We start from the raw sequence: 7944 nt of genomic DNA on the forward strand, positions 1-7944 counted from the left end.
GAACGCCTCCCTGCAGATGTTTTATTTCACACTCAAACTTTCAAGCAGTGCCCAAACACACCCTCCGTAGAAGGGGTAATATTTTTTTTCATATTGCCTCCATTACTGTGGACTAGCCTAGTGCTAAAGTGTTCCTCAACAAATTATTTTCCAGGGAGATCAAATAATTTTTTGCATCCCAGGTCCTTGCAAGTTCATCATATGCCACCATGGGGTGTATTTGTGCAAAGAATACTTTTCGGACTGCAGTTAACAGGGGCATCACATGCTTGTAATGGATACATCAAATGGCATTCTTTACATTTCGCCTACACTGCTCCCCTTGAGACTGGCAATTCATGCCAAATCAAATGATTATCATAACACAAGATAAGGTAGTTAAAAGATTTAAGGGACTTTAGATCAGAGGTTCCCAACCTTTTGAATACTGTGGACCCCCTCTTTATCATTACTGGATCCGGGAACCCCCAACGAGTCAATGCTGAAAGCTGGGGACCTGATCTGTTAATCTTATTTAATTTCCTAAGCAGCAGCAACCTCCTGAGGAGGCTTCGCGGACCCCCAGGGGTCCCCGGACCACAGGTTGGGAACCACTAAATTATTCCTATCCAGAAGCCAGTAAGAGCAGGAATCGCTTGGAGTTGATACAGTTGATACAGAAGCTCCTACCTGGCCTATTAGCCATAAGCATGTCTTACAAAGTAATAGTTGGTGAAAATGCTGGCATATTTAAACAATTGACACCTATCCTTTACTGTTTACAACAGTTGCCAGTTTCATACACTTTATAATGGAGGCTATTTGGCTTGCTTTTAGTTGTCAGTGAGTGGAGCAATAATTGTTATGGATTTATTTATTGACTGGTTAACACCAATACACTGAAAACATTATTTTTCAGACAAACACAATATATCAATTATAAGCATCATAATTACCTAATGTACTACAAGTAAAAGCGAAAAGTATTTTAAAAGGTTGTAACACAGGAAGTGATTCACCCCCCCGCCCAAATGAAAAGAAACTGAAATTAAGTTAGTCAAGGTAGGTACTATCGCAAAGTTGATGTTATTATTCTTTGGATATGGATCCCAATTTATCATTGACTGCCTTCATGAATTTAATAAAACCATAAAGTACTTGCATGTCTCAACTGTTGTGAAGTGGCATCAGTAAAGGATTGAACATTTAGCTGCCTAAATGAGACATTTAAGAAACATATCTATTAATATTGTAAATCTTTACGAAAATACAAAATATGTATATCTTGCTTTCTCTAACGTAAGCATACAATTTACTGACCTCCACACACAGCTGGTTTTACAATTTCTGTTAAAATTCCCCTGCATCAAGTAACCCAAACTGCTACCTTAGATATTCTTTTTTTATTGACATTGAAACTGATTGCAGCAAATATAGTTGTTTTTTGGCGTTGAGAATATGATGTGTTGTTCAAGTGCATATCGAATACATTGATAATTGTTCGTTACCATGTATTATGTAAAATGATTTGCACCATATATTACATAGTCCTACCATGCACCTGCAGTTCTTGCTGGAGAACGTTTTTTTCATAGTGTTTCCTTCTGACTGTTGGCAGCAGTTCTAATAGAGTTACATGGGGACATGTCATTTTGTTTGCTGCAAAATAGCAGGAATTGAACTTTCAGTACCTTTTAAAGGGGTTTAATACAATACAACGGCCTGTTAGTCCTGGACCTAAACCATGTAGTACAAATATCAACGATCCCACTTTGGATTTTAATGCATCTAAATGTTTGAAATGGCCTCTTCTATCGTAGAACCAGGGCCCCAAATATTTATATGTTTACAATTCTAATCTCCTCACTACCTAGGTACAGTGCAGCTTCTCCGCTAGGGCGGAGGAGCGTCGCCCCCCGCCAGTAGCAACCGCTGCAAACCCTTTCACAAGGAAAGGATAATAAACCATGTTTATTATCCTTTCCTTGTGAAAGAAAGGATAAGAAACTATGTTTATTATCCATTCCTTGTGAAAGCGGCGGGCCTTGTGGGGTGACCTGGACGAGAAGAGTGCACTGTGCACTCTCCTCAGAGCGCATGTGTGTTTGACTGACTGTCTCAGGCCGGCTAAACACACATGCACATTAGGCTGTCTCCAGCCTGGCAACTTAGTTGCCGGGCTAGAGAGCCTGCACAGGCTCCCAGTCTGCCTGGGAGCGCCCTGGCTGGGCACTCCCAGCTAATCCTGATGCTACACTGAGCAGCGTCAGGATTGGCGCAGGGCAGGCTGGGAGCCTGTGCCTGGAGCCTGCAGGAGAAGAGCAGCGTGATGGCGCGGCAAGGGAAGGTAAGTGTATTATTATTATTTTTTAATTGTATTATTACCCCCAAGTTCCCCCACCCGCGATGCCCCCTTTAAAAGCTGCGACTGCCTAGGTACCTTCTTTTTTTAATTGTTTGCTTCCCGTAAATCAGAATATTCGATTTAGTTGTATTTAACTAAAACTGTTTACACAGCAGAAATTGGATAGCGCATTGGATGTTCTTTGGAGCCGAATCGCGGATTGATTTATTAATGCAGTATCATCGGGCTATTGTAATAATGAAATGGCCTTACGTCGGGGGGCATGCCCAGGGAATTGATAAACTACTACTCATTTCTGCAACATAAAGTTTGAAAAACAGAGTTGCTAAAATGTACCCTTGTGTTAATTCTCTAGCAGTCCCTTTCCTATTTCTCATATTAGAGGTGTCACCTAATTTAATCTGCTTGTATTGCCTTCAGTAGTCTGTCTGGAAATGTTCCAAGATGCCAGTTTATGCTATAGTCTGTTCCTATTAATTCCATTGAAAACAGTTTTAAATTCAGTAAAACGTGGATTACTATTTTTTCACTTCCTCTTGGCTGCTGCAGTAAAAGGTCTCCAACTCAAATACAATCTTTAATGTCCAGAACAGAAAGCATTAGGGGTAGAGACAATAGATTTTAGGGATCATACCTTTGCATGTGCTTTTTAAATGGGAAACAGTGATTGCCTCTTTCCTTTTGAAACGTTTGTGCAAAAAGATGGTGTTTAATACCTCTTCTTTCTACTTCATGCTTCTGTGGATTTTAAAGTTTGTGTTTTATTCTGAGAATTTTTACGGTCGTAGCCAAGAGAAAGTGCACAAGCATTTGTAATGCAATGGGTCTCGCATTTGCCCGAGTTAGAGCTATTTCTCGCCACATAAATTGAAAATTAAAAGTAAAACAGTTGGCATAAGCAAGTCAGTTCAAAGCACCACAGCCGCCATGAGTGTGAGAGTTATTGGCTCCATGCGTGAATGTCTAGAAAGGATCGCGGCTGGGATGAAAGGCAAACCGGAGGAGGGGCCATTACTCCCTGTAACAGGAGAAAGCATGACAGTGTGATGGGCAACAAAAATGTTTACCTTGTAAAGTTGCCTGGTAGGGAACTTAGCACACAAAGGAGGGACATTTCACAAAATGCACCAATAAAAATGAAACATTTTGAGAAAAGCACAACAAAGAAAGAACAAATGAATAGCAGTAGTGGGCGTGGTTAAAAGCCCACAGTGAGATTACAACAGGACACAATGCTTGCATGCTCGATCCTAAAAAGGAGGTGCCTGAAGGAGACAAACAAAAACAGAAATATACATTAATTATACAACATAAAAGACAAGTACCCTTTAGGGTAAAATTGCACTTAGCACTAAAGTTCATGTTTTTTATTAGTACGTGGCAGAACTGGGAGTAACAATAGAAAATATTCCTTAATGTAAAGGGTATTCAAAACACTGAACAGCCACAAGTATGAGAGTCAAGTCTAAGGCAAAACTGAGATGTTCATTGGTCAAGTGAGCCAAATTGCTGCAGATTTTCATGATAACCACTGACTTTATATAAATGGTTTCCATTAGATTCAGCATAAGTACATTTAAGACAGTTACTGTAGCATAGGCTATGGACTTAGATTGGACACGCCTGCAGGAAATAAATTCAGACTTTCCTGGAACAGTTGAAGTGAAATAATAAAAGTAACTGTAAATCCATGCCAAAGTGGAGGCTTGCACTCTGAAAGTTATACTCATCAGTAATATGGACAGACAGCTTGTCTTTAGGTGGATCTAACACTACTTGTGGAAGAGGCTACCTGCCGAGCTTTCATATTTATTCTGAGTGGTACTACTCATTGGTATGACTAGCATCAATCTTGGTCAGACGTAAAACAAGTAAACACAGAATCCCGACATACACACATAAAGGAAGCAAAAGGTGGCAGTCTGTCCAGATAGAGAATGGAAATCTTCTTTAATATCCAATCTCTTTGTGCATCTAGAATCCTTGCAAACCGCTGCTCAACGCAGAATGATGTGCCACTCTTGCAGAATGTGATCAGTAGCACACACCCCACCCCAAACCTCTCCAAGACATTATTTGGCCTTGGGCTGAGTGGGCCTCCTCATAAATGGTTGTGGCTCTGCTTGTATTGCAGGGGCTGCATGCGCCTTGCGTCAGCCCTGCTCTCTGGCTGTAGCTGTAAACAACCACTGTGTATTTAGTAGTTTTCTGTTCCTAAATAATTCAGAAGACGCCTTTTTAAGTGAGTGAAGCCTTCACAAGTGGCTTTGGTGTTTTTACAGTTGTTCCCCCACCTGTCTCCTACTCCAATAACTTACTCTATCCCCAGCACTTAGTTATGCAGCTGTTTATTTTCTAGTTTTACTGTAAGTACATGTTGGACCTGGCCCTTTTCACAGGGTCATCCCCAAACTTTTTGCCTCCTTCCTCATACTTTTTCTGACCGCTTGCTGTTGGCTCTAGGACTCGGAGCACTTTATCACTGCTGATCAGTGCAGGTGCTCTCCCTTCTAAATTTGGTATGATTGGCCTACATCTAATTGGCACATTTAGGCCCATATATATGGTCTGTTTCTGCTGTTTTAGCGCCATTTTATTTGACGCCAAAGCGGTGCAAACTTAGGGCCAGATGTAGCAACTTTAAAATTTGCGAGGTGCAAAGTGCGAGTCCATGTGACTCGCACTTTGCACCTCGCAAATTGGTATGCAGTACGGTGTCTCAGACACCGACTGCAACTCGCTATGGGGTCGCAATGACCCACCTCATGAATATTCATGAGGTGGGTCGCAAATTGCGGCCCCATAGCGAGTATAGGCACTCGCAAACATGGAGGCCTGCTGTCGTCAGCAGACCTCCATGTTCGTGACTGCTTTTAATAAAGCAGTTTTTTTTTTTTTAAGTGTAGCTGCACTTAAAAAAAAAACGAAACCTTTAGTTTCGGTATTTTTTCAGGGCAGGGAGTGGTCCCTGGGACCACTCCCTGCCCTGAAAAAATAATTTTGGGTCCATTCACAAAGTGGAAGGGGTCCCATGGGGACCCCTTCCAATTTGCGAGTGGGTTACCATCCACTTGAAGTGGATGGTAACTGCGATACGATTTGCGACCGCGTACGCGGTCGCAAATGGTATTGCATCCCACTCAGACTCGCAAATAGGAAGGGAACACCCCTTCCTATTTGCGATTCTGAAATGCATATTGCATTTGCATTGCAATATGCATTTCTGAATAGCAAAGAGGCTTTTGCGCCTCGCAAACGGCGATTTTCGCCGTTTGCGAGGCGCAAACCCTTTGCTACATCTGGCCCTTAATTCCATGTTTATATTTTGACTCCAAACCCATCTAGCGTCATAGTATTGGAGTAAGCATCATGTGGATGTGGCAAACTACCTTGCGCTAATTAGATGCAATTAGGTGTTCCTATCCACAACATGACGCTAACCCCCTAGCCCCATATCTATCCTCCGCCGCATAAACAACGCGCACGGAGGACGTAGACCCAAATAATGGTGCTAAGCCTGCTTAGTGCCATTATTTAACGTCTGGGTCAGACCATGCGTTAGGGTACCTGTGGACCCATTTCCATGACCAAACACCATGGAATGGTCCCCCAGAGATGCCCACCCCGATCCTCAGCAACACCCCCGCCCACACCAGAGGGACACCATAGGATGGGGGGCCCCATCCTGGGTAAGTATAGGTAGGTATATATTTGTAATTTTTTTAAAGTGCCATTGGGGGGGCCCCTGCCTGGTACTGGGTCTTATGGCCTTGCCCAGGTGACACTGGTCCCCTGTGCTGGTTATTGGGGTGGTGGGCATGGCTCCTGTCTTTAATAAGACAAGAGTAATTTTTGGGTGCTAGTGTGCGCGCTAACCATCCTAGAGTCAATTCTGTCCCACTAGCACCTTTTTCCCTACTGCTATCCCTGCCGACTAGCAACTTTTTCTTAGACGCTAGCCATTCCTTAGCACCTGCATGCACCATTCCGCAGATATGGTGCCCGGCTGCTGCTATGGAATGGCGCTAGCAGGTGCTAATGACTTTGATGCAGAACTGCGTTAGCGCAGTTTTGCATCAAAAAAGCATAAATATACACCTTAATTTACCTGTTAGTCACTTGTACAGTGGTATCTCTATACCCTGGGCCTGTTAATTAAATGATACTAGTGGGCCTGCAGGACTGCTTGCGCCACCCACAGAAGTAGCCTTTCAAAGCTGTCTCAGGCCTGCATGCACCGTTTACTACCACAGGGACTTGGCATCTAAATTTACTTGCCAGGACTGGAACTCCCCTTTTACTACATATAAGTCACTCCCAAGGAGGCCCTAACTAGCCCTATGGGCAGGGTGCTATGTATGTAGAAGGCAGGACATGTGCCTGGTTGTGTGGCCTGTCCTGGTAGTGACAAACAGCATATTTGGTTTCACACCATGTCTAGGGAGAATTGTGTGATCTATGAAGGGGTAGCATGGGCATGGTTGTAATGGTAGTGAGAAATGCTGCTTACTGGTGTAGGTGGATTTTCTATTACCATTATAGAAATGACACTTCTAGAAATTGAGCATTTCTCTGTGCTTATGACTCTGGTGTTTTGCAGCTTGACTCCAATCCACGTCTGGGGCAGAGTGACAGTTGGGCTTTGTGCATATCTTTCAGACAGCCTTTACACAGGGAGGGTGGAGGTGTCACAGAGGTACATCTGCATATTGAATGGTCTTCCTGGGCTAAGAGAAGGGGAGGCGGAGCACACCTGCATTTGTAAAGGCTGCCCCCAACTGATGTCTGAAGCCTGTGCTGGAGGAGAGGTGGACACTCCTAGAACCAGTTAGAACTGGTTGGAACCTTTTCTCCTCCTTTTGTGAAAGCTTATGCAAAACTGAGTATAAGTACAGGGTGTTTTACCCAGGTTAGAGACACTTTGGCCCATATTTATACTTTTTGACGCAAAACTGCGCTATCGCAGTTTTGCGTCAAAAAAATTTGCGCCGTCTAACGCCATTTAGATGCGCCATTCGGGCGTCAAATTTATACTTTGACGTACGGCGGCGCAACCAACAGGTGGGAGTCATTATTTCGTGACGCAAACAGCGTCGGTCTGTCGTAAGGGAAACCCACGTAAAAGTGACGCAAATCACTGTGGGTCGATTTACGACAGCGCAATCGTGAATACGCCGTTTTTTTTCACGCTATTGCGTGACATTTTAGCGCGAAAACTGCACTTACAGGAGAGGAGACCCAAAATGGATCCCAGATGCCCCAACAGACCCCAGGAGGATGAGAGCAGACCAGGACCCAGCCAGGAGGAAGCATACAGGAACCAGGACATGTTAAAGAAAAAAAGAAAGTGTCGCTTCAGTGCAGAGGAGCAGGAAATCCTGGTGAAAGAGGTGACGGAACACCAGCACCAACTTTTCATATCCTCAAAATTGCCACTCAGTAGGAGAGAGGCCATCTGGAAAGAAATTGTGGACAAGATAAACAGTGTGGCTGAAGAACGCCGGACAGTCACTGAGTGTAAGAAACGCTGGCATGACTGTAAACGTAGGACCAAAGAGAAAATGGCCAGGAACAGGAAGGCAGCAATGCAGACTGGAGGG

Source organism: Pleurodeles waltl, chromosome 5 (genome assembly GCF_031143425.1).
Source record: "Pleurodeles waltl isolate 20211129_DDA chromosome 5, aPleWal1.hap1.20221129, whole genome shotgun sequence".
Classification (NCBI taxonomy): Eukaryota; Metazoa; Chordata; class Amphibia; order Caudata; family Salamandridae; genus Pleurodeles; species Pleurodeles waltl.